The sequence below is a fragment of the Ixodes scapularis genome, unplaced genomic scaffold, assembly GCF_016920785.2.
Source record: "Ixodes scapularis isolate PalLabHiFi unplaced genomic scaffold, ASM1692078v2 ptg000597l_1___fragment_1__unscaffolded, whole genome shotgun sequence".
Classification (NCBI taxonomy): Eukaryota; Metazoa; Arthropoda; class Arachnida; order Ixodida; family Ixodidae; genus Ixodes; species Ixodes scapularis.
The window spans coordinates 754,193-780,869 of NW_024610006.1; the positions used below are offsets into that span (position 1 = coordinate 754,193).

The 26,677-nt window shown below is 44.9% G+C and overlaps 1 pseudogene; it reads left to right on the plus strand.

The window, feature by feature from the left end:
* The first annotated feature begins 386 nt into the window (after window positions 1-386).
* On the plus strand, window positions 387-5,349 carry LOC121834180 (annotated as a pseudogene).
* Window positions 5,350-26,677: the final 21,328 nt, after the last annotated feature.

Sequence of the window (26,677 nt, forward strand, 5' to 3'; positions counted from 1 at the left end):
ATCTCAAGACTATATTTCACCTGTGAGCCGTAAAGTAATACACGCCTAGTCCGGCAGCCACGCCGACGGCCGTCGAGCTCAACGTAATCGCGGTCATTGCGCCGGACTCCTCGGGCCGAGAAGTAGACAGAGTGTCGCTCCGAGTGAAGCTTTTCTCCATAAAGTCGATGCCGTGAGCCTCGGAAAGTTTGGCGAGAGACGTCTCGGAGGTGGTCAACGATCGTAACGCGAGACTTAGCGTGTCGTCGTAGTCGCCAACCTGTTCCTGTTCGAAGACGTCGCACAAGATTAAATAGTTTCGAAGGGTCGTCGCCTGCGTGGAAATTTTTTCGCCGTGTTCGCGAAGAAACTCGTCGGTCGGTAGGCGTTCGTTGGCGAAGGTCGTCATGATTTCGGCTATGGGCCAGAGGTTCCCGTGGCGAAACCAGGTGATTATGCAGACCTTTTCGAGTATCTCGCGGGCGGCCGTCTTGAAGGTTTCGTACACTTCGATAAAAATCTGAAGACGATCGAGGTCAGTTGAATTTCGAGTCTATTAAAGTTTCTATTTACGTCGTACTTGTAACGGTTTATGTCGTCAGACGGCTCCGTTGCGGTGGCGGGCGGTCGGAAATCGTAAAATTCCTCCAAGATGTCTTTCCTCACAATCTTGGCGTTCGAGCGCAAGTGCGTCTCGAACCTTGTGATTCCCGGTAGAGTAAGGGCGTATTCGGCCGCCAACCACACGGAAAGTAGGGCCCCGTTGAGCCCCTTTTTGCGAAATACTATCTCTTCCCAACACATGTCGTAGTCCAAATCTTTAACGTGGACTCGCCAGTACGGAAAGACGGCGGCGTTGACTTTGCTCCAATTGTTCTTGACGTAAGAATAAAACGAAACTAAATCCATCCTCTATTGTTTTGTACTCGTAACGAGGTGCACGCTCACGCCCGCAAAGAGACCCGTTGCGGCCGACGGAATCACGAGTTTTAATAAGGGGTCGATTTTACGGGTGGAGTCGTCGGTCTTAACGGGTCTGTCAGTGGGCGGTGGCAGCTCCTCATCGGTCGTCGTCGCGAATTTACTACTTCGAAAGTGTTTGGGTAGAAACGTGATCTGCCGCTCCATGGCCATCTCGGCGAGGTCCACCCTGTAATTTGACAGCGTGTCCGAATTGTATATGGACCCGCGTTCCTCTTCCGTGGCTTCCACGTCCAACTTTTCGGTTAAAATTTTATAGTTTGACGTACTCAGATGCGAATGCAGCTCTTCGCCGTACATTAGCATGAGTTGGTCGGTGGACAGGTCGCGACCGGCGCACGCCGCCAACACTTCGGTGAGGAACCAGAGCGCGTCCTTGTGTTCGCTGTACCAGACGCGCACGCACAGGTCTTCCAGTTTGGCCAACTCGATCGTCTTTAGACGGTTCTCGTACACGTCGACACATTTTCGGACCGTGCTGGACGTGATCGGCGCTGCATTCGTAACTCTAAATCTATCCGCAAAGTACTGGTCGACTTGCCGTTCGTAGCGCCATTTGTTCTTGCCATCGTTTTCTTTGGTCAGTGCGGTGTCGTCGTCGTAAAACGAGTCAAAGATTTCGGGATCCCTTCGACTGTAGGACGGCCATACCGTCTCCACAAACTTGGTTCGTCCCGGCAAAGTCAGGGCATACTCGGCGACGATCCACATGCGAACTTTGGAATTTAGCATATAGAAAAGTTGTTGTCTACTTAGACCTATGAATTCGTACATCTGTATATTCTTGACGTGTTGGTGCCAAAATCGAAAAGTGCGAAGGGCAACTTTGGTCCAATTTTCCTTTACGTAATCGTAAAACCGTTCGTAGTCTTCTTTCAACGCGTCTCTAGACATTTTTGTATTGATCAACGCGTGATCAAATACGTCCCGACTCCAAGTACCAATCCGATCGCTGTCGAAGGAACGAGGATTGCTACTACAGGTTTTCCCGCTCATTTTAATCCAAGCGACGACCAATTTAATCCCGGGGTCAGTCAATTTAATCCAAGCGCCATACAATTTAATCCAAGCGCCACACAATTTAATCCCGGGGTCAGTCAATTTAATCCAGAATATATATATATGCACTTATTGTGTTCAGTGGTCGTGTTTCGCTTACACATTTGGTAACTTAGAACAATTGCTTATACAATTAGAATTTTGGGGGGCAATTGAGAATTTGATCACTGATGTGATTACTTTGAGTTACTAGTCCCACTATTGACGAGGCTTAACTGATATGTTGGTTTACTCTTTTTAGAGCGCAGCTCTTAGGCACCCGTCTCCGGCTTAAGCGGCGTCGCCGTCGGCGTAACCACGCGGTGAATGATGGGTAAATTTCCCCGCTAAATTTAGCGGAAAAATATCCCCGCTAAATCTTGCGGAAAACTTTCCCTGCTAAATCTATAGAAATGTTTTCCCAGCTAGATTTAACGAAATATTTGCCCCGCAGAGTCTAGTGGAAAAATATTCCGCTAAGTCTAGCAGAAAATTTTCCCCGCTAAATCTAGTGTAAAATTCTTCGTGCTTAATTTAGCGGAAAATTTTTTCCCCGCTAAAACTAGCGGAAAGTTTTCAGAGCTAGACTTAGCGAAAACTTTGCCCCGCAAGACCTATCGGAAAAGTTTCCCCGCTAAATCTAGTGGAAAAATTTCCCCGCTAAATCTAGCGGAACAATTTACCAGCTAGATTTAGCGGAAAATTTTCCCCGCTAAGTTTTGCGGAAAATTTTCCCCGCTAAATTTAGTGTAAAATTTTTCCCACTAAATTGAGCGGAAAATTTTTTCTCGCTAAATCTCGCGTAAAGCTTTCCCCGCTAAATCTAGCAGAAAATGTTCCCAGCTAGATTTAGCGAAAAATTTGCCCCGCAATGTCTAGCGGAAAAGCTTCCCCGCTAAATCTAGTGGAAAAGTTTTCCCGCTAAATCTGGCGGAAAATTTTCCCGCTAAATTTAGCAGAAAAATTTCCCAGCTAGATTTAGCGGAAAATGTTTCCCGCCATCTAGCGGAAAAGTCTCCCCGCTTAACCTAGTGGAAAATTTTTCCCGCTAAATGTAGCGGAATATTTTCCCCGCTAAATCTAGCGGAACAATTTACCAGCTAGATTTAGCAGAAAATTTACCCCGCTAAGTCTTGCGGAAAATTTTCCCCGCTAATACTAGTGTAAAATTTTTCCCACTAAATTTAGAGGAAAATTGTTTGCCGCTAAATCTAGCGTAAAGGTTTTCCCGCTAAATCTAGCGGAAAAATTTTCCAGCTAGATGTAGCGGAAAATTTGCCCCGCTAAGTCTTGCGGAAAAGTTTCCCCGCTTAATCTAGTGGAAAATTTTTCCCGCTAAATCTGGCGGAAAATTTTCCCCGCTAAGTCTAGCGTAAAATTTTCCCCGCTAAATCTAGCGGAAAATTTCCCCAGCTAGATTTAGCGAAAAATTTGCCCCGCAAAGTCTAGCGGAAAAGCTTCCCCGCTAAATCTAGTGGAAAATTTTTCCCGCTAAATCTGGCGGAAAATTTTCCCCGCTAAATCTGGCGGAAAATTTTCCCCGCTAAATTTAGCGGAAAAATTTCCCAGCTAGATTTAGCGGAAAATTTTTCCCGCCGTCTAGCGGAAAAGTCTCCCCGCTTAATCTAGTGGAAAATTTTTCCCGCTAAATCTAGCGGAATATTTCCCCCGCTAAATCTAGCGGAACAATTTACCAGCTAGATTTAGCGGAAAATTTTCATCGCTAAGTCTTGCGGAAAATTTTCCCCGCTAATACTAGTGTAAAATTTTTCCCACTAAATTTAGTGGAAAATTGTTTCCCACTAAATCTAGCGTAAAGGTTTCCCCGCTAAATCTAGCGAAAAAATTTTCCAGCTAGATGTAGCGGAAAATTTGCCCCGCTAAGTCTTGCAGAAAAGTTTCCCCGCTTAATCTAGTGGAAAATTTTTCCTGCTAAATCTGGCGGAATATTTTCCCCGCTATATCTAGCGTAAAATTTTCCCCGCTAAATCTAGCGGAAAATTTCCCCAGCTAGATTTAGCGGAAAATTTGCCCCGCCAAGTCTAGCTGAAACGTTTCCCCCCTTAATCTAGTGGAAAATTTTCCCGCTAAATCTAGCGGAAAATTTTCCCCGCTAAGTCTAGCGGAAAAATTTTCCCCCCTAAATCTAGCTGAAAGTTTTCCGCGCTAAATCTAGCGGAAACTTTTCCCAGCTAGATTTAGCGAAAAATTTGCCCCGCAATGTCTAACGGAAAAGCTTCCCCGCTAAATCTAGCGGAAAATTTTCCCCGCTAAATCTAACGTAACGTTTTCCCCTCTAAATCTAGCGGAAAATTTCCCAGCTAGATGTAGCGGAAAATTTGCCCCGCCAAGTCTAGCGGAAAAGTTTCCCCGCTTAATCTAGTGGAAAACTTTTCCCGCTAAATCTAGCGGAAAATTTTCCCCGCTAAATCTAGCGGAAAATTGTTTCCCGCTAAATCTAGCGTAAATTTTTCCCCGCTAAATCTAGCGGAAAATTTCCCCAGCTAGATTGAGCGGAAAATTTGCCCCGCCAAGTCTAGCGGAACATTTTCCCCGCTTAATCTAGTGGAACATTTTCCCCGCTAAATGTAGCAGAAAATTTTCCCCGCTAACTTTAGCGGGAACTTTTTCCCGCTAAATCTACCAGAAAAGTTTCCCTCGCTAAGTTTGGATAAACTTTCCCCGCTAAATCTAGCGGAAATTTTCTCTGCTAAATTTAGCGGAAAATTTTCCCCACTAAATCTAGCTTAAAATTTTCCCCACTAAATCTAGAGGAATATTTTCCCCGCTAAATTTATCTGACCAAACCAACTGAGACAATCAGACCCAAAGTTATTATGGGAACGGAGACATGGCTGCATGACTCGGTTTCTAATTGCGAAGTTTTTCCCCCTGGTTTTTCCGTATACCGCAAAGATAGAAATGGACACGGAGGTGGTGTCTGTTTGCTAATTTAATCAGACTGGAGTAGTAGTGAACTAGTTTTTTTCCGAAAACGACACTGAGTCTGTATGGTGTCGAGTAGTTTTACCTAAGGGGACCACTTTAGTTTTTGGTACATTTTATCGCCCCCCAGATAGTGATGCGTACTCGATAGACAAATTGGGTGACTTGTTGACGACAATTCCAGATAGTGTATTCTTGGGAGGAGACTTTAATCTACCAGGGTTCAACTGGTCTGATGAAGTTCTTGATACAGATGGACCCCGCGCTTACTCGATGTTTGCTGACATAATCAGTGTATTTGGATTTGAACAATATGTTAAAAAACCGACGCGAGAAAATTCTGTCTTGGATTTAATTTTATGCAATTTTCCTGGCGTTGTATCCGAGGTCACTGTACTTCCCGGCATAAGTGATCACTGCGCGGTTGTTGCTAAGCTCTCGGAGCCCGGAACGCGAAAGCAAGCGGAGTGTCCACGGAAAGTATTTTTGTACGACAAAGGTAATTACGAAGCGATCGATGCAGAGCTTGAATCCTATTTTTATACATTTAGTCGTCTGTCCGAAAATAGTGACGTCGAAACTATATGGCATGCTTTTAGAAATAAAATATTAGAGCTTGCGGAGGTGTATATTCCATCGAAACAAATGAGGAAGCGTAAAAAAATAAGCCTTGGTTTAATGTAGAAATTCGTAGACTTATAGGTAAAGCGAGACGTGCTTACAAAACGCTGACCAAAAGTTGGTCAGTCCAAACTGAGCAGAAGTACAAAGAGATTAACAGGCTTCTCAAATTGCAAAAAAAATTAAGCAAAAAAGTGTTCTTTGACAAGTTTAACGAAAATCTAAAAAGAAACCCTAAAGAATTCTGGAAGTTCGTCAACGCGAACAGAAAGGAAGACACTTCTATTCCTGCGTTGAAAGTTGATGGTAATACTGTGGTGTCTGATAACGCGAAGGTTGAATGCTTTAACTCGTATTTTAAGTCGGTATTTTCGGAAGACTCTCCGCATCTGCTATCTCCAGTGGCTTGCCGAACGCAGCAAAGCGTAATGCCCAGCATTACAATTGACATGAATGGTATAGTGAAGTTGCTGCGCGGAATTGATGCAACCAAGGCTGTCGGACCTGATGGCATTTCCCCTGTTATTTTTCTTAAGTGCAGTGAATCCATAGCGCGTTATCTTTTTGTTATATTTAGTGAAACGTTAAAGACGGGGATGGTTCCAATGGATTGGAAGATGGCAAACGTTACACCAGTTTTTAAATCGGGTTCTAAAGCCAGTGTTGAAAATTATCGCCCTATTTCATTGACATCGATCTCATGTAAGTTGTTTGAACACATTATTTACAGTAACCTTTACTCGTTCCTGGATTCATTACACTTCTTTTCCCCCTCACAGCATGGTTTTCGAAGCGGCTACTCTTGCAACACACAGCTGGTAGAATTTTATCATCATATATCCAGATCACTAGACAGCAGGAAATATGTCGACTGCGTGTTCTTAGACTTTCGAAAGGCATTTGACACGGTCCCCCATCAGTTATTATTGTATAAATTGGCTTTGCTAAACATAGATCCCAACGTCCTGAATTGGATACAAAATTATTTAGAAGGTCGTGAGCAGCGGGTTGTTTTAAACGGTACTATATCCACATCAACTCGGGTTACGTCGGGAGTGCCACAAGGGAGTGTCTTAGGGCCTTTACTTTTTCTCATATACATAAATGATATCACCGAAAACATACAGTCTCATATTAAACTGTTCGCCGACGACTGCGTATTGTACAGGGAAATAAACACGTCAGACGACCTGGCCATGTTACAAACCGACATAAATATTTTATCTTCTTGGTGCAATCAATGGAAAATGAGCCTAAATTTAAGTAAATGCAATCATATTCGTTTCTCGAGAAGTAAGCTGCACGATTCTTATAGCTACCTAATCAACGGGACTGTTTTATGTACTGTGTTTGAGTATGTTTACCTAGGAGTGCTATTTGCGGATTCCCTAAAATTGAACAGCCATATAGAACGTACAATCCTAAAGGCTAGTAAAATGTTTTATTTTATCCGTCGAAATTTTAGATCCGCGTCGCGAAACGTCAAAGAAACACTTTATTCAGGTGAGCGACAAAGAACAGTGATGCTGTGAGGTGTATGAAGTGTTAATGAAAATTTTTGGGTGTTGAAACAGCGTCCACGACTAAGCACTTGCAATGTGCCAGCTTCTGGACCTGTCGCTTTGGTCTTTTTCTTTGGGTCCTCAACTTTTGACGAGATTTTACCAACCTTCGGGGCAGGTGGAGGCTCCGGCGGACTGCTGGAGACATCCATTGCCTCAACCTCGCGATGCGAGGAACATGAAGGGCGCCCCTCAAGGCACTGTGACTCTGTCGTCACAGTTTTCTCACGAGAACGTGCGGGCATACGGCGCGGGGCCGTCGCCTTTGAGGATGCGGTTTGAGTTGAATCCCTCTGTTCTTGAGGGATTCCAGGTGAGATTTTGGGGGCTTGAGGTTTGCGCGGGGCAGAAAGGTCTAAAAGGCAGACCTGTGTCCCCACGGAAGCCGTTGTCGGTGCAGCCCCCTTGCTGACCGCAGCGGCGTAGGTGCCTCTCTGTAGGAATGAGAGGCGTTTTCGTGCTTCAAAGTAGGTCAAATTTTCTTTGGTTTTCAGTGTTAGTATTTCTTTTTCTTCTTTAAACTTTGGGCATGAACGGGAGTATGCAGGGTGAGCACCTGAACAGTTCACGCATTTGGAAAAATCACTTGCACAGCTGTCAGTAGGGTGATCATTGCTTGAACATTTTCCGCAGGTTGTCCGTCCCCTGCAAGTGGCTGCCCCATGTCCGAAACGCTGGCAGCTAAAGCAACGTCTCGGATTGGGGATAAACGGTCGAACCTTGCAGTTGAGATAGCCAGCCTTGACCGTCTGGGGGAGGGTTGTGGAGTTAAATGTAAGCACAAGGTGCTTCGAAGGCTTCTCTTGGTCTTCTCGACGAAAGGTAATACGCCTCACTGCAATCACACCCTGATTGCTTAGTCCTTCAAGGATTTCATCTTCAGTACTTTCCAACAGATCATCTTCGGAGATCACGCCCTGAATGGTGTTGAGAGATCGGTGTGGCGTTACTGTGACTTTGCGATCAGCTATACTAGTAAGTCCAAGGAGCGCTTTACTTTGTTGCTCAGTTTCAACCTCGACAAGGAGGTCTCCAGAGCGAAGCTTCTTTGCTTTGTAAGATTTTCCAACACATGATTCCAAGGTTTTTGCCACAAGGAATGGGGACAGCTTTCCAAGTGGTAGTTCGTATTCGCAGTGTATTACTAGAAACTTTGAGAAGGCTTGAGTGTTATCTGTAGTCTTTAGAGGAACGGTGGCTTCGGTGCGAACTCTTTTCAGAGATCGATCAGAAGGAAGTTTTGCTTTGGAACCCATATAAAAATGGGAGATCTTCGACACCTCCGGTGTGCCGCCCACCATGGAGCCCAACATGGGACAGGGTAACGGCACATAACAAAAATGGCTTTGCTGTGCACGTTACTCAAGTAGCACCTACCCAGATGTTATACCCAAGAATGGGTCTAGACTAGCGTCCTTCTCCACTCAAGGTTGGCCCTTGCCGCCAAGAAGGTGAAAGGGGAATGGAGAGAAAAGAGAGAGAAGTATAAGTAAAGGTGGGAGTGAAAGATCGGAGGGGATAGTAGAAGAAAAGGCGACTAGGCTGAATCATCCTGGCCGGGCCTTACCAGGACTCCCGTCTACGAGAAGCAGGGGCCGAAGTGGTGTATTGCCTCACCCGGGGGGCCCCGAAGGGTCCAACCCTACCCCGGGCTCGGCTCAACCACCAGGATGCCCTTTTCCCCGGACACGGGAAAGCCACGCACAGCCAGACGTGGGCGGACGAACCCGCATGGCTCGGGGTCCGTGGAGACGCCACTCTCCAAACACCTGCTTTCACAGGTGCCCCCTGCGGGGAATTGTCATCGGGGCTCCGTGGATGGAGCGGCGTTGCTCTGCGCCGTGCTGCCAGTGACATAAAGTACTGGGAACCCTCTCGCTATCGCGCTGCGGGTCAGTCCGAGACACAAAGCTCCGAGGCTCTCCGGCGCGGGCCGTGGCGCCCGAACAGACGTGCGCTGGGCTGCACACGTCTGTTTTTTTTGTGTGTGTGTTTTTGTTCTTTTTCCTCGGGCGCGTAAAAGCCGAAATCCAAAGTCCACTCGCCGAACAGCGTTCACCCACACCTTCTCCGATTTCCGGTCCGTTGGAAACTTGTGAAAAAGCACCTCCGGGTTGTGCAGCGGGTTGTTTGAGCAGCCGACAGAGCTTCAAGTTGTACTCGGCATCTTTCGAGGAACAGCTGGGCAGTCTGGGACGCACCGAGTTGCTCACTAAAACGAGTCTTGCAGTCCTCACAAGCAAATAAACAAAAGGCTATAGCGGAGCTACACGGGCTCCAGATAAAAGCAACGGCTAAACACGCCAATCACAAGCCGAAGTAGCGCTGGTAGCGGCTCAAAGAAGCGCACTCCGCGCAACGCCCGGATCAGAGGAAAAAAAGAGAACGATACTGATGTTACGGCCCAATGTTGCTTTACAATCAGCAACCCGCTGGCCGCCCGCTAAGGAGCAGCGGCTCGCGGTGAGTCTCATTTTTATTATCGGCATTAGTTGAGAATGCGGCGTCCCACGGACGTGATATTTTGGCTGGTGTTGTATTTTGTGTCACTACAGCGATACCAGTAATTTATTTCATTTTGAGTTTCGGGCAGAGTTGCCCTCTAAGGCTGGCTTGAGGTCTTGGTGTGGCAGGCCAAGAGACGTTTCCGTGTAGTTTTTTGCAGAAAGTGCAAGGTGGTCTGCATTCTCGTTACCAGGAATGCCCACATGACTGGGCACCCAGCAGAATTTTATAACTTGTCCTAGATGGAAAGCTTTGTTTATCTGAAAACAAACCTACTGCACAAGAGCATTCTTACTGTCTGCTAAAGATGAAATAGCTAAGAGAACACTTTGGAAGTAAACAGAACTGCTTTGTTAATGTTATTTTCTGGAATATATTCAACAGTAATCAGGATACCATACAATACGGCGGTAAAAATAGTTCCTAGAGGGTTGAGTTGCCTAACTTAACTGTAAGCGAGAGAACAAACTGCACACCCTACGCAAGTCGACGTTTTCGAGCCATCAGTGTAAAAGTGGAGATAGTCACTATATTTCTGCCCTAGCTCTGCGAACTCCCGCAAGAGAACAAAAGGAGGAACAACCTTTTTGCTGTACCTTGAAACGGACCAATCGTAAGAGATTGGCACCAAGTCCCAAGGAACAACCCTATAGGCCTGTCTCAACAAGGGAGGCTCATCAAAAGAAAGGTGCAGCGACCTTGCCATGCTCTCAGTCCGAAGGCTCAAGGGCCAAACAATACTAGGCTTATTCTCAAAAAGCCGCAGTGATGCAGAGGTCCGCAGAGCGGAGAATGAAGGTTGGTACGGATCCCTATAAACTTTGTAGGCATAACACAGACTAAGATATTGTTTGCGTCGCTCAAGCGACATCTGATGCGTTTAAGCATACAGAGTCAGCACGGGCGACGTGCGAAAAGCACCTGTGGCTAGACGCAGCCCCAAGTGTTGGATTGGGTCTAACATCCTCAAAGCAGATGGTCGTGCCGACGCATATACCGGTGCACCGTAATCCAACCGGGACCGCACTAGAGTTATAAATTCGCAGCAGACATTGTCTGTCAGGCCCCCGAGTAGTGTGTGACAGCACCTTAAGAATATTGGAAGATAGTAGGCATTTTTGTTTTAGTTCTTTCAAGTGAGGTACGAATGTTAGCTTTTTGTCGAATATCACGCCTAGAAACTTATGCGCCTCCTTTACAGCGATGGTAAGGTTATTCAGATGCAAGGTAGTATCCGGTGACAACCAGACTTGTACGTAATCCGTTACAAGTAACGAAATTACTTGTAATCCCTTACATTTATCAGTAATTTAGTAACGAAATAATTACATATTTTCTGATGTAATTTTAAAGTAATTCCCTTACATTTTTTACGTAACGGATTTCTTTTAATCCGTTACTTTTTTATTGAAGACCCCCCCCCCCCCCCCACTTTTTTTTTCTAAAGGAAGGGTTGTTTTTATTTTGGTAAAGTCGAGCTCAGTGACACTCTCACGCGCAAAGCGAGGCTTGGCACCCTTCAGTTCCGCAAAACCATTTTTGTTTTCAACACCAAGCCCCTAAATTTATATTTGTTTAGACCCTAACAACAATGTAAAAAAAAAGAAATAAAAAACATTTTTACACAAAAAAGGGGGGGGGGGGGGAGTGGGGTCAAGTTATATCCGCTTTTTTTAGACCCTTTGTTTTTTTCTTTGCTATCGAAGGCGGGAAGAGGACACCAAGTGGGTGTATGCCTCTTTGAAAAGCTCGAGGCGGTAAGTGCACAGACAAGAATTAACAATGTCCTTCTCGGTTTTGAGTGACTACGACCATTTTCATTATGTTACAACACCAGACAATGCTCCGTATACCCTAAAATTCACTAAAAAGAGATGTGATATTTATTATTATTTATTTACATTGTACCTACATCGCCCTGTGGGCATTATTGTAGGGGGGTTTTAGAAAACATTATAAAGAGTGGAAAAAGAAAACGTCATTATCATCAATGGACACAACATCTTCCGGGAGATCGTTCCACTCTCTCGCGGTTTTGACAAAAAATGAATTCGCAAAACTGACAGTCCTGTAAGTGGGAACAGCAACCTTTTTAGAATTATCACAACGGGTAGAAACGTAGGATGGCTCCATAAGATAAGTGGCTTTATCAATTCCTGTTTTGTTGTGAAAGACACGGTGGAAAAATTTTAGTCTTATTTTTTTTCGTCTACATTCGAGTGTTTCCCATCCCAGCATGGCCTTCATATCTGTAACACTAGCATAAGGGTCATAGTTGTTCAGTACAAAACGCGCGGCCTGATTTTGAATTTTTTCTAGTTTATTGATAAGGAAGTCGTGATAAGGGTCCCACACAACGCACGCGTAATCAAGGATCGTTCTTACCAAAGTGAGTGAGGCAATACAGTGACAGAGACACAGTATTGCCTTTGAGGCTTTATCATACAACTTGAAAGTTTAATGAAAGAAAGAAAAGAAAAAGAACAAAAAAGAACACCCGGTTTATAAATTAACTTCTGGAGGGAATTTGGTATCAAAAGGCTAGTTCGTTTCACCTTATGGGCGAGCGAAGCCAACGCTACAAGCGCGAGCATGCTGCTTGTAACAGCGCCTGTGGTGCACGTACGCACGTGCGAAGCCGGCACGCTCGGAGCCTTGGGCTCGCGCTTCTAGCTTTGACTTCGCTCGCACATGACGTGAAACGAAGTATATACACCGACACGCGGCTCCGACGCCGTCCCTCTGCGGTGGCGCTGCCTTGAGTACGGCGCACCACGCAGAGGCGGCTTCTCTTCAAAAACGAGACGCTGCGATTCCGCAGTGCCCACACCCGGTGTGGGCAAAGCAAAAACCGTGTTTGTAAACAGGGCGGTCTTCGCGCGCTCTACTATAGACCTTTTCTGCAAGTGCGCCGCCATCTTGAATTGACATCACTTCCAATATGGGCGAAAACATTGTTTTGCCGTCGCCACGCCAATAGAAGGCATTTAGGATATAAGTGTAACCGTCACCCATTCTCGTTTTGCCTCCACTTTATTTTTTTACTATTTGCAGGTTGAAACGTTGGATTATTTTTTCGTCGCCCATACCGGATACGCCTATTAGGTGGCTGGAGACGAGAGTACACAGAAAAAGTCTATAGCCAAAATTGCGGGCTCGCACCGAGAGATGCCAAAGCACGTATACTCTGCATAAACAAAAAATAAAATAAATAAATAAAAAAAAAAGGTCGGGCAGTGAAATCGCCGAGATGTCGCCACTCCGCACAAGCGAATGTGTACGAAGGCACCCTATTCACGGTGGCGAGACAAAAAAGAAAAATAAAAAACGCCTGCTCCCCGCAAAATCAACCCGCAAAAGCCTGCCGGGTAAACGCGGGCGCAGACACCTGCAGGTCTTCCACGCGCGCGGACGGGTCTCCCCCTCTTTTAAAAGAAAAACACGTTCCAGTTAAGGAAAAACAACACTGTATATTAGGTACTTTAAAAATAAATACATAATCGAATACATATATGACAAACTACCGGCATATACCTTCGTTACTTCATCACAACTAGCCACCAGCACTGCACAACAAAGTATTTTTATACAATTTTTCACGACACTGATTCTTTCTTATAGTATTTCATAGACAATTTGTAATGATTGGCGACCGGGCAGTTTTTCATGACTTGAGAACATATCTTCCAATAGTCCTGATCCCCACACGTTCTGCTCCTCGGAAGACTTCGTAGAAGGTTGAGCACTTTCGTGTAGTTCGTTCCACACTGCAGCAGCTGCCGGCTTCCCTGGAACGCTCCTGTTGTCGGTTGCAGAAAAGGTTTTAAAGAAGCTACGAGTAGTAGCGAGTCCAGACAGGATGTGGCCCAAAAGAAACAAAGAGTGGCGGTTGTGCCTTACATGCACAAAACGGCACACGATCTCAAAAGGATAGCAAACCGCCTAAACGCTCGGGTGGTTTTTTCTGCACCCGAAAAACTTGCCAAGTTGTGCCAAAATGACGGACCCTTACCGCAAACCACCGGTTGGCTGCGTGAAGAAGCATCGCAGCCCATTTGTAGATTGCGCAGAAGGCGTCGTTTATGAGATCCCGCTGACGTGCGGTAAAAAGTACGTTGGACAGACGGGAAGATGTCTAAATGACAGATTGCGCGAGCACAACCTAAAAGTGAGCGGACAGCGTGACGGTCATTTGTCGATGCACTGCCATGACTGTGGGTGCAAACCTGAATTTAATTTGTGCACTGTCATTAGAAAACATAGAGATAAGACGGTAAGGGAAATTATAGAGGCGGACCAGATAAGAAACTACGGGGATCGATGTGTCAGCGTGGCGTCGATCGATTTGGCAGACAAAGAGATACAGTTCTTGCGATCAGGGGCGTGGCTTGGGATTGGTTGAATGGCGCGATGATGCAGAGTATTTACACCTTTGATTTTCTGACGATTAAACCAGTTGAAGTTAGCGCATTGTGTTGTCTCGTTCCTACCCTTCGTCCCTGTCGTGAAGCGCTATTATGTTCTCCAAGTTTCAGTACCAACTCGCCCAAGAATCCGCATTATTCTGTGTAGACTTTTTCATATCAAGATCGAGCACATATGCTAACCTTAAAAGATGGCAAACATTTTGCTGTGAGCTGTTTATTTGGCACTGTTGTCAGCGATTCACGCGTCTGTTCGCGAGGAGTGAAAATATGAGCCTAAATATTTTTCGATTAACTCAGGATGAGCGATAGAGCGATCCGCTCTGGTTTCCCGTTTCGTTTAGCAGTGACTCACTCCTAAATTTAAGTGATAATATTAAAAACGAATGGGCAGGTTCTTGATGAAGACTCAATACCAAAGAGCTGAGCTGTTTTTCTTGGTACTCATTGCTTAGTTTCCTTTAGTTGCAATTAAGACACCGTCGTCGGTCTTTACTTATATGCTTACTTATATAATCAAATTTCAAGGACGCATATCATCACCTTCGTCGCACGTAACCTTAACGTTTTATCCTGTTTTTTTTGTTCATTTCTTCGTTTCTCGTGTGCAAAACAGTGAGAAATTTCGTCTGTATTTTCTACTGTCTGTTGAATAAAAATGAACGCAAAAGGACAAGCATTGCATATTTTTTGTGTATGTGTCACTTTCGTTGCTTTGCTAGGTTTCTGCTGCTTTGCTGCTGGTCTCGCTTTTCAGCGCTGGCTTGTGTGCGTTTCAACGCACATTAACCAGCATTGAAATGCGAAAACCAGCCGCAAAGCAGCAGAAGCCTAGCAAAGCAACGCGCAAACCGGGCAAAAACAAAATGCTACAATATATATATTTTTAACTCTAGGTGGCGCAAGCTACCGCCCATCCATCCAAACACAATGGCGCTGCCGTGCAGTTTCGGTTTTGGTTTCGCTGTGCCGCCATGTTGATTTTAGTACAGCCACCAGATACCAGGGGATTCAAATGGCGCTGCGGCCTCCCAGGGTTTTCCAATTTGCGTTCCATGGGCGGTATAGGAAGTTGCACTCCTCTGACACGGTACTCAAAAGATTTTGCAAAATGGTAGCTGTAGATGGCTGTTCTAGCGGTCGACTGAAGACCAGTATACGTTCGGGCGACGCTAGTTTTCACGTGTGGGTAGCTGTTCGTGTTCGTTGACGACGAAAAGAGGACGTCCGCGGAGGAACCGGATCCCGGAACGGCGGGATCGCTGCCGCTTTCCCTTCGTCATCTCCCCCGCGTCCGTCCTTCGGCATGCGGGCCGCTCGTTGCCGACTGGGCGGTCTCCGTCGGGTGATGGCAGTGGCCGCCACAAACGTACTCCCGTTCCGTTGGTGTTCGGTCACTGAACGGAAGCTCGAACTCGCTCGCGAGAGCTGCATTCGTCCATGTTGACAGAGTCGGCGCAACGACCGCGCCATAGAGTAATATACACAAGGTAAAGAGCGGACACTGCCATAGGCCCCAGCGGCCCAGATAGACCAGTGACAGGGAGCGCTCCTAGCGGGCGGTATTAAGTATAATCTGATTCCGTTTCCGGTCAAGTTAGTTTCGGTTTCGGTTTGGGCATTTTTGCTCCGCTCCTCCGGTACCCTTCTCTCTCTCTCTTTCCTCCCCGTCCCGCTCGGCTCTCGGGAGTTCCTTGACTCCCCAAGCCCCTGTTTTTTTTAGCATTCTTTTTTTTTTAATATTGACGCACTTTTACTTTATTTTTACGATGGAGTTCTTGCAAAATGTGTCAAATAATATTTCAACTTACTTCACAAAGCAGAAGTGTATATATTTCTTTTTTTTTCTATTGTAAAGCATTCAAGTTACACAATCGCCGCATTGACTCCTGGCTGGTGGAGCATTTTAGAGCCAACAACAGTAAGTGGTTCCAACACATTTTATTGGACCACATTCATGCATACATGATTTACTTCAGAAGCTCCGTATGTTTTATACAAAAGAGATCGACACTCACAAAAATAAATGAATATGCAGGACTTCGGCATATCGTACACTTCGTAATAGATTCTGAGCGGAACCAAGTTAACAAAACCTTTCCACGGAGAACATGCTGTATGATACATTCACTTTCACGCCGACTCGGGTACGGGAAGTAAGTGCAAAAATAAATAGGTCATCGCTAGCATTACCAGTCATAAGAGTATAATAACAGTGCGATGGACACGCCGGATAGTACAAATTCCCGATTTCCAGCAAATATAAAAAACACCAATTTGCATAGCCTCAAACTCACTGCGGGCGAGCCATTACCAAACAATGAGAACTCTATTCGAAATCTGACAAGATTCAACGCCCCTAAACATTCCCCGAAATTGTTAAGAAAATAAATATGGCTTCAGAAAAAAACGGCTAAAAAACTATGGACAGTGGATACAAAAGTGGATACATTTTCTTTCAAATACTTTTAGCCTCTATACACTATTTTCTATCGAAATTTTGTAGAAAGTGGACAAATATTTCTGTTGGAGAGCCGTGATACACATTCGCTGGCAAAAGGGGAAACAAATATTTGGAGAGCAAGCTGCACCGCCCACTTAATAAGCACTTTTTGTTTTTGGTTTGGCAACCGCCCCTTTTTAATACAATATTAACAGTTAAACCTGTCTCGTTCTTACTAGCCACTGAAGAGTGCAACCGAACTTTGTAAGCAGTGAGAGAGTGCAGGCGAGCTGGTAATCAATCGACATCTTGTAAACCCTGAGATGGGGAACGATAAAAAAACGGACGAACACAACAAAATCTTGTTGTTCTGTTCGTCCGTTTTTGTTGTTGTGTGATTTTGTTGTGTTCGTCCGTTTTTTTATCGTTCCCCATCTCAGGGTTTACAAGATGTCGAACTTTGTCCAAATTTCGGTTAAGAAATCAAACATGTCAACACAAGCGTATTCTGCAAAACAAGTTTAAAAACCCTTTGTGGTACTACTCTGGGCACAGGCTAAAACCACCCAGACCTCAAAGTGTGCTATACAAGGTGGCACATACTCCTCGAACATGTGTCACACTCTCTACCGCTAAAATCTCAGTAATCACCTTTGTGATTCAACCGTTTTTTAACTGTGATCAAAAACTTCACCGCGAGTCTGTAGAATAGGATCTTGTGAAATATCCAAAGAGATTCTGGAGGTACGCCAGTAAGATCGGAGATAGCTTCCGAATTTCATGGAGGCGATGCGGTGAGTGTACGCAGTTGTTTACAGCTCATCTTGGTTTAGTCTATAAAAACAGCTCCGACTCGACGTCTCCTACGTTGTTTCATTTGACTGGGTTCGGCAACCTACTCAGTAGCATTCATGTCGATAAAGAATGTGTTGCGTTATGTATTAAGAAAATGAGAGCCACATTATCTGCTGGAGCGCCAGAATACCCTCAGAAATACTAAATCTTATCCATTGTGTGCACTGTACTTAATAACTTCCTGAGGTCGGGGATATTTCCAGAAAAATGAAGAATAGCTGTTGTGGTTCCAATATTAAAGACAGAAAATAGGGCTGATGTCCTTAACTATAGACCTATCTCTCTCTTGTTCCTTCATTTTCCAAGCACTTTGAAATGGTCATACATCAATTCTCGTCTCAAGTTTCGCAACATAGCCATCCCTAACACACACGGTTTAATGTCCGGCCGGTCAACTGCTACAAACCTCGCAACATTAATATCCACCCCTTCTCAGGTCGTTTGTAATAAAGGTCAGCTGGACGTTATCCGCTTTGACTTGAGCAAGGCCTTCGACATTGTTAACCACACTATTCTCTTAGCGAAGCGTTCCGCCTATGGAGTGTGTGGCTCACTTCTGGACTGGATTAAAGACCACCTGACAAAAAGAATCGCGTACATCCGGGTTAACAACATAGCCTCTTCATTCTACAGGGCTTCCTCTGAAATTTCTCAGGGATCTGTTTTAGGTCCCCTCGGGTTCTCTGCTTTCGTAAACAGCGCTTCCCCCCTGTTTTCTAAGCCTTTATTTCTGCAGTATTCAGATGACATAAAACTCTACAAACAAATAATTCGCAGTGATGATTGCATTGAGCTTCAAGAGGATGCATGTTCCTTTTAGAACTGGTGCTCGGTTAATGATATTTGTCTTAACCAATCGAAAACCATGGTTAAGACATTTTCACGGAAAACATTGAATACCATTTTCGCGTACAGCATCCGCAGTGAGTTCTTAACGCTTGTATTTGAGATGAGGGACCAGTGAGTTACGTTTGATTCAAGCTTACGATTCGGTGATCCCATAAAAACAGTTATGAACTCGTCTCTCAGCACATTAGCACCACATATATCATAACAAAAGAATTTAAAATTCAGTTTACGTTTCCGACACTGCACCATTCGTTCGCGAGATCACAACTTGGGTATGCCTCAGTTGCATTGAACAGCATTTCTAAAACTCCTTGGCACTCGACAAAGTTCAAAAGTTCATTTCCATCTTTGAACATCACTACGTTAAGAGTGGTCCACATAACTTCAATTATGAAACTGATTTTGAACTTGTGAACTTGCTGAGCCTGCATCAGTGCCGGGCTAAGGTAAACATGTTGCTCTTATTCAGAGCTCTTCACGATTTTATTAACTCTCCCCGCCTTTTGTTAGAAGTGAGCCTTAGAGTGTCACGTGCGCTTACACGACATCAATCATTCTTTTATACCTCTCGTCATTGTAATCGATTAAGCCCTATTCTTAGATTGACCGAGTTCTACAACATGTACTCTGATGCGCTCTATTTTTTGTTTGTGCTGCAGAACTTTTGGTCATTCTGTTTGCAGGCAGTTAATACTTGAAAAGGGTTGATAAGTACTTGTGTGTCACTACAATATCATGTACTTGCATTTGTTTAGAATGTGCAAGCTTTGTTGTAGCTTCTACGTTGTTCATCTGCTTGTTCTGACTTCTCCAACTGTCTTCTAATTTGCGACTTTCCTGATGTCACACTGGTATTAATATAGCAATACTAATATATTTAATATTAGAACACAGCTCTAAGGTGCCCGTTTCCATGTTTTGCGATATCAGCATAACCGCGCTAAATTTAGCGGGAAAACTGATGTCACGTGACCTTAACACCGATTCAATTCCCCGCTACATCTAGCGGAGCAATTGAATTTCTTCATAGGTGCAAGTTATTTTTCCTTGCTAAAGTTAGCAAGGAAACTGACTTGGAGGAGGACGGGAGAGGAGGGGATAGAGGAAGAGGGGCATACCCTCCCCTCCGTACCCTTCCCCCTCCTCCTCAAGAGCTGCACTCCAATTTTGCGTTAGAGATTCGTAAACATCTTATTTTTTTCAGTTGAATGTAAGACTGTACGTGTCAGGACTCAGTACATTTAAGACTGGTGAACTCCATTCCACCATTGCCCTGGTGTTTCCATTTTAATTTCCTTTTTTTTTTGTCTCACAAGTGTGCCAGAGCTAAGACTCAAGGGGTTGTTCCTGGACACTCAAACACTAATTGATTGATTGATTGTCATTGACTGCTTGTCAGCGATTGATTGATTTATTGACATACTGACTGTGCGTGGATGCTATCTCCGCAACGGTCTTTCTGCTCGGCACGGTGTCCAGCTAGCGGTGAGGTGGCTCATTCACCGAAAGTGGAACCAGCGGGGGGAGCAGGCGGCACTGCCCAGTCGAGGCCGGGGCCGTTCGCATCCGATTGCCTCCGACCTCGGCCGCGCAATGAGTATGCAAGAGCGCAGGAGCCAGTGGACTATTTTGTTGCACCGGCGCCCACAACCATTGACTGTTCCTGTCAGGGGTAAAGCTAGCTGACCAACTACAGTTGTTTCTTTTTTTGTTTTTTTGTTGGCTTTGTTTTTATTTGTGTTTCTCACAGGGGCACAACCAGCTGGCCCACCTCATTGTCTTTGGCTATTGTTTTTTTTATACATTCATTTTTGTATCGTGATGCAGCGTGACAAACTTCGGAATGTTCTGTGTGCTCCAAGGCCCTTTTGAGGAACGGCAGGATGATAAGGTGCGCCTTCTGCTTAGCCTCCTGCCACATCGGGAAGATGTGCTCGAGGATCACAGAAGGCTGAGGATGGGTGAGGCAAAGAGCCATTAATATCATTCTGCAGGGAAAACGACACCAGGAACACCGAATGTGACGCATGGCCGTCACAGCTCTCTTCCATTTTGAATGAGCTCCTGATGATGAGGGCTAGCATATAGACTCGCTCCAGCAGCTTCCTTGAAAGTGGAAATCCTTTTGGCATTAAGGCGCGTCGTCAAGCAGATGAAAGACAATCAGTGGAGTCCAGGCCTCAATGGAATTGTTTTCTGCCCAGTACAACACACTTTTGGCAGCGGTCACGGCTAATGACCAGGTCATTAACGAGGTCAGGGCTGAGGTGATGGAGCTGAGAGGCCATATGCATGAGCAGGCCAAAGAGATCTAGGCTCTCAAAGAAGAGCTTAACACCAACGAGCAGTATGGCCGCCTCCCTAATCTGGAGATTCAATGCCTGCCTCAGTGACCTCAAGAACACCTAGGGGAAATCATTGCAGACATTGCGCGAAGAGCGGGCGTCTCAAATTTCCGGCCGTTCAGGTGCTTGCCATACACCGCCTCCCGAGTGGAAAAAGCGGACCCCACCAGTTTTGGTGAGGTTCCAACCGGTTGGCGGCAAGAAAAAGTGGATGACGGCTTGCGGTAGGTTGCACGCACTAAGCAAGGGGTCATCGCTGCAGCGTCTGTATTTCAATGGCAACCTCACTAGGCTCTACCGAGAGCTCTTCTGGATGGCCCATTCCCACGCCAGAGAAATGCACTTGAAGTTTGTGTAGGTAAGGGACGTCAATGTCTTTGTAAAGATGGACAAGAAAGGCCGTCCCATCTGAATTTACTGACACGCTGACCTGGAAGAAATAGTGTAACTTGATGACTTCGTCTCAGGTTTTTTTTTTAGGCTGACTATCGGATTTTTTGAGCCTTATGAGTAACTTGGCACTGGACGGCGGCATCATATATACTGTGAGCCGCCTCGGTGGCTCCGAGGCGAGAGCGCCGGCCTACGGATCCCCAGGTGGCGGGTTCGAATCCCGACCGAGGTGCCCGCAATATGACGGAGGCTTATTGCGGAGAAGGCGCCGTGTAACCGAGCTTTCGGTTGCACGTCAAAAGATCCCCAGGTGGTCGAAATTAATCCTCAGTCCTCCGCTGGGGCGTGCCAGATGCCCGTCGTAGGTTTGGCACGTAAAACCCCCAAATTTGATATATACTGTGGTACACGTAAATATTCGGATCATTAGAAAATATTGGGACCAGTTCTGTTTTTTTGATAAGAGGTGTCATCGCCAACGTTATTGTGTTTGTACTATCGGAGACCAACGCTCATGAGTGAGCAACTAAATGTTATCATCTGGATGGTTTCAGTAAGTTTTGTTTCACACGACAAAGCAGAAGAGGGGAAGGTACAGCCGTATTCATAAAAAATGGGCGGCATGCAGAATGTCAGGATCACACACACACCCGAGACAATATACCCAAGGAGCAAGAGGCAATATCTATGAATCGAGACGAGAGCCACAGGCACATAAAAACATCGAGGAAGTTTTCCCTTTCCTCCGGCATCAGTCAGCGAAATGGTTCACCGTCTCCGATTTCCAGTGACGACTTTCCAATCACGTTTCAAGAGAGTCAGAACGATCCTGCAACGCCGGAGGCAGGCCCTCCAAACTCGCCTGCCACGCCGCTTAGTTGCACACGGGACCAAGACACGGGGGGCATTCCACCTCTTCTCAGAAGATCAACACAGATGCGCCAGCCACCTACGCGGCTGGGCATTTGAAAACTTGTTTTTTTTTTAAAGGGATATTTTGCCGTTAGAGGCACTCGACTTCCACCAGATGGTGGAAGTCGAGTGCCTCTAACTTCCACCATCTGGAAATCGATTCGAAAGCTGCAGATCTATGTGGAGGGACAGTGGTTAAATGTAAAAGAAATGTGGGCTTCCTGCTTTAAGAGTGAGCTAACTGTTAGAACTAATACAGAAGCCCAAAACAAGATGCTCAAAGAGCACTACTTAAAATGCCACAGTGGACGAAAGAGCCTGATAAGTCTGCTGCAGATGATGAAGACATTTCTGAGTGACAGGGAGAAACATTTCTCAAAAGACAACTTGCACTTCTCCTCAGGCCACAGAGTTTATCACTAGTCTGTACCAACATTCCTGCACAACAGGCCACGTGCCGTGGTCAAGCACATAATGGCAAGTCTACATGCTGCCGGGGACATTGATGCGGACCACATAATCACAGATGAGCCTAGTGGCATATTTCATGTTCAAAGTGCTGCATCGGCAAATGCTTCTTACCTTGCACAGTTCACCACAACAAGCTGCAGTTGCCCTTTTTTTCGGAAGACGAGACTGCCCTGCAAACACTTTGGTGCCATAATTTTGAATATCCAAGGTTGGTGCTTCGACAGGCTGCCTGCCTCTTATAGGAATGGCCCATTAATGAGCCTTGACAGCTTAACTGTCTCGGATCTTGCAGTAGCCACCCCATCGGAAAGGTGTGGACATCTTGCGGCTAATGTGAGTAAAGATTGCAGAGCCACAGACACCACACTCCCAGACTTGAAACATCGGGAAAAGTTGGGAATAAGAGTGCTGAAAGCAAAAGTCCCAGCTGAATTTGAAAGGGGAAAAAGCTTTTCCTACTACTGCACCAGCCAAGATAACCTGAGTGCTAGAACTGCTTAGAGAGTGCAGCTCCATGCTTCAGGAAGGGACACCATCTGTTGGCGGTATGGGTCTGTGCGGCTCACCCACAAAGGGGCACTCCGGTCAGTGCAAAAGACAATCGGGCAACTGCAGCCTATCCAATGTTTCTGGGCTGAAACGACACTGCCCTCTTCATCAAGAGCATTGGCGTGCACGGGGACGTGTTTTGGAAAAGGCAGCCATACTACGGAAAACATACAATGTTGCACCAACATGAGTAAAAATTCAAGATGGGGGAAAGGATTCCAAGATCTAAATTTTTTAAATAGAATTCGATTTTAACATGTTCCAAATTGTAATATAGTACATTCTGTGGGACGTGGTTGTCCGTGAATGTTCCCTTAGAACCACCTTCAACCCTCGCTTTGTTTGTGTCCGTTTGGTTTGAATGAATGATTGACATGTTTCCAATTTTTATGACACTATTATGTACTCCTTGTATTGTACACTTTCTAGTACTCTCATCACACTGCAGAAGTGTACAGTATCCTGTACGATTTTTTGGTCCAAACACAACATTCATGCTTTGTTTCACTTTACTCATACGGATTAGCACTAGAAAACAGATTTTACCATTTAAGTGGAGGCCCAATTGGCCCACACTAGCTCATTCCATTACGTAGTATCTTGGGTGAGAACTATTCAGGTGTGAAAAAAAACACAAAAAATTTGGCAACTGCAGATTTGTGTAAGCTGTGTCAAATTCTCTACCTATGAAGACACCACCTGAAGTGCACCAGACGTGTTGATTATTCAGTTTCCTCACCTACCTATTTTTTTCCATAAATCATCAGAACTTTCTGTGGTGCCTCAGTGAAAGATATGGGGTACACGTACATAGCATTGCAATTTCTTTAGCGGTGCAATGACAATTTTTTTTTAATTTCGAGGTTTATTTTATACTAGGAAGTTTAACCAAATGAGAAACATAATGAACAACCATGCACTTGCATACAAGTACCAAACACAGTACTGTACAAACTTGATACACCTCCATATTTTGTGTAAATAAAAAATTGTTTCACGTGGAACACTGTTCACTGCAAAAAAACCTGTCAATAAGTGCAGTTCAAGCGTGCCTAACGACACCTTCCCTAGTTAAACTGGACTTTCCCTTTAGCGCAGCTCGTCCTCTCTTAAAACAACATAGTCATGCCCTACAATGACCGATAGCCCATAAGTGCAATAACGACAGATATCTTTGCAATTTCAAGATATGTTTATGTAACGTAGAAACTTGAGATATTGAAATAAAGAATAACTAACCAATACTTCGTCTCATCCTAACATCAACTAGCCTGTGAGGTTACAAGCGCGAGCTCCTTGCATTGAATCATACTACCTCGGCTGCACGAGCGCACGTTCACCGGGAGTACCACAGCTACTCGTTCACGATTGTAGGCTTTGCAGTTAGTCCATCTCAGGATGAAAAGAAGTGTAGAAGAAAGTACATTCAAGTCGACACACTTGCGAGAGCAGCTGCTTAACCACACAACACAGATATAATAAATAATGTACAATGACACAAATCTCAATTGACTCCTGAGTGCAATGTGTTGCCTCTGCTACACTGTACTTGTACCACTTGTACGCCAAGAGGGGCGGTTACTGTGCAGCGCCAAAGAAAATGTGTTTCTGGAGCAATTTCTTGATTTTGTATGCGTCAACAAATATATACATTGTTAATGAGTGGAGACTTCAATATAGACCTGTCCACTGTGTCTGCTTCGCAAACTCTATTTACCTCTATTCTCGAATCAAATGGTTTTAACAATTTAATCGAATGTCTAACATTTGACCTCTTCATAACAAATAATGATAATGAACATGGGTATTCTGGCGTAATACTCAGTGATGTCAGCGACCCTTTCACCATTTTTTTTTTCATTTATTAGAAAATTTCGCAGTAAAACATCAATACCACTACAGGAACCAATATTTGCTCAACAAATGAATGCCCAAAGATTGGACATGTTTTTTAATGCCATAGGTAATACTGACTGGAGCTTAGTATACATAAAGAAACAGCAGATGAAGCTCATAACATTTTCTTGTCTTCTTTAACTAGGATTCATGAAAATTGTTTTTCATATAACAAATAGGGAAAAGCAAAAAGTCGAGGACGCCATGGGTCACACCTGAACCAGTTCGTAAAATAAACATACCGTAAAAAAAATCTTTTTAAAAAATTTATTAAAAACAGGGATCCAAGTCAATTATGTGATTATAAATCTTTCCGTAACAAACTGAATTCCGTACTGAAACATGCTAAATTGAATTACTACAGTTGAACCTCGATGTAACGAAGTCGGTAAAATTCGCAATTTACTTCGTTACATTGAAATTTCGCTAAATCGAAATTTGGCTTTAGCATGCGAAAAAAAATTCCGAAACATTTTACGGGTATGAAAACTCACCGAAAATGACATTTATTTAGGGGCGAAGTAGTCCGCGAGTTTTGCTTGCGCCTTGTCCGACAGTAGCAGCGGCGTCATACGGCGTTCGAGCGCCCAGAGCGCTTGCACGGCATCCTGCTGCCCATGCGACGCCGTGTACCTCCTCAGTACGTCCATTGCGTCGAGCACTTCCCGAGTGCTCGTGATCTCGGCAGTTTCTTCAGGATGGCGTCCAAAACGTTTGCTTTCTCATCCAAAGAAAGAACTTTACGTTTCCTTATGGCAGCAAGCACGTAAGTGAACCGCCCGGTTAAAAAATAAAGCTGTTTAGTTTAGGCAGTTTAGGCGGTGCCAATGTTTCCAACCTACACAGCACTCTTCACCGCACAGTTTACTTGCCCCCTTGCCACCCTTGCGCCCACAGTGATGCTTGCGCCGCTTGCGCCCACGCTCGCAAGACGATAATCGGTCTTTTCGGTCTTCTCCTAGATGGCACTGCCCGTGCGGTCGCGCCATCACGTCGCTCCCCCGCTGAAGTTGGCTCCCGCGCTACCCGCGGTGCAGTGGAGTGGACTATGGTTATCAGTGAATGTCAGTGGTGATGCTGGTATGCCGTGTTAACTTTTTGCTCGGCATTTTCTGGCCAACCTCGCGGAATCCGCTTTGCCGCATGCCTCGCCGGTGCTACCGGCGCCGCATCCTCGGGCAGCCTGGGAACGTTGGAAGGCCTGTCCCCGTTAAGTAACCTATCAAGCGCTCGCGTTTGCGCATAATTTTTTTTTTTAACCACAATTTTTTTGCGAAGTTGTTTTTTAGAGTTGATTTATTTATTGCCTTCTATGGCAATGGCACTTCGTTATAGACTTAGACTTCGTTATATAGAGACTAAAAATACATGGGGTCTATGGGCAAGAAATTATGAAAAATAAAATACTTCGTTAAATCGAAGATTTCGTTACATTGAAGTTCGTTATATCGAGGTTCGACTGTATAACAATCTGTTCAATAATACCGTAATACAAAAGGGAGATATTTTATGGAAACTCAAATTTTATAAAACCAGTTGAAAAATGTTCTCGTTATAATGTTGAACTAGATGGAAGCAAACTGCCCGACTTACAGGTTGCTACCACTTTTAATGATTACTTCGTAAATTTGGTACAACCAGCAAATTATAGCATAGATCCGTCGGTAACATCGCGATATGTTCCTAATGAATCTACGTTTTTTCCTACTACAATAAGTGAAGTGATTAGCATGTTCCTAAATCTTAAAAACTGCTGATCCCAGAACATAAGTGGATTGTAAATTAAACCCATCAAATATGCCATTGATATATTTGCTCCTCCACTCACGTACATTTTTAACCTCGTTTTAACAACCAGTGTTTTTCCAAAAGTGCAAAAGGCAGAAGTAACGGAGCTGCACAAAGGTG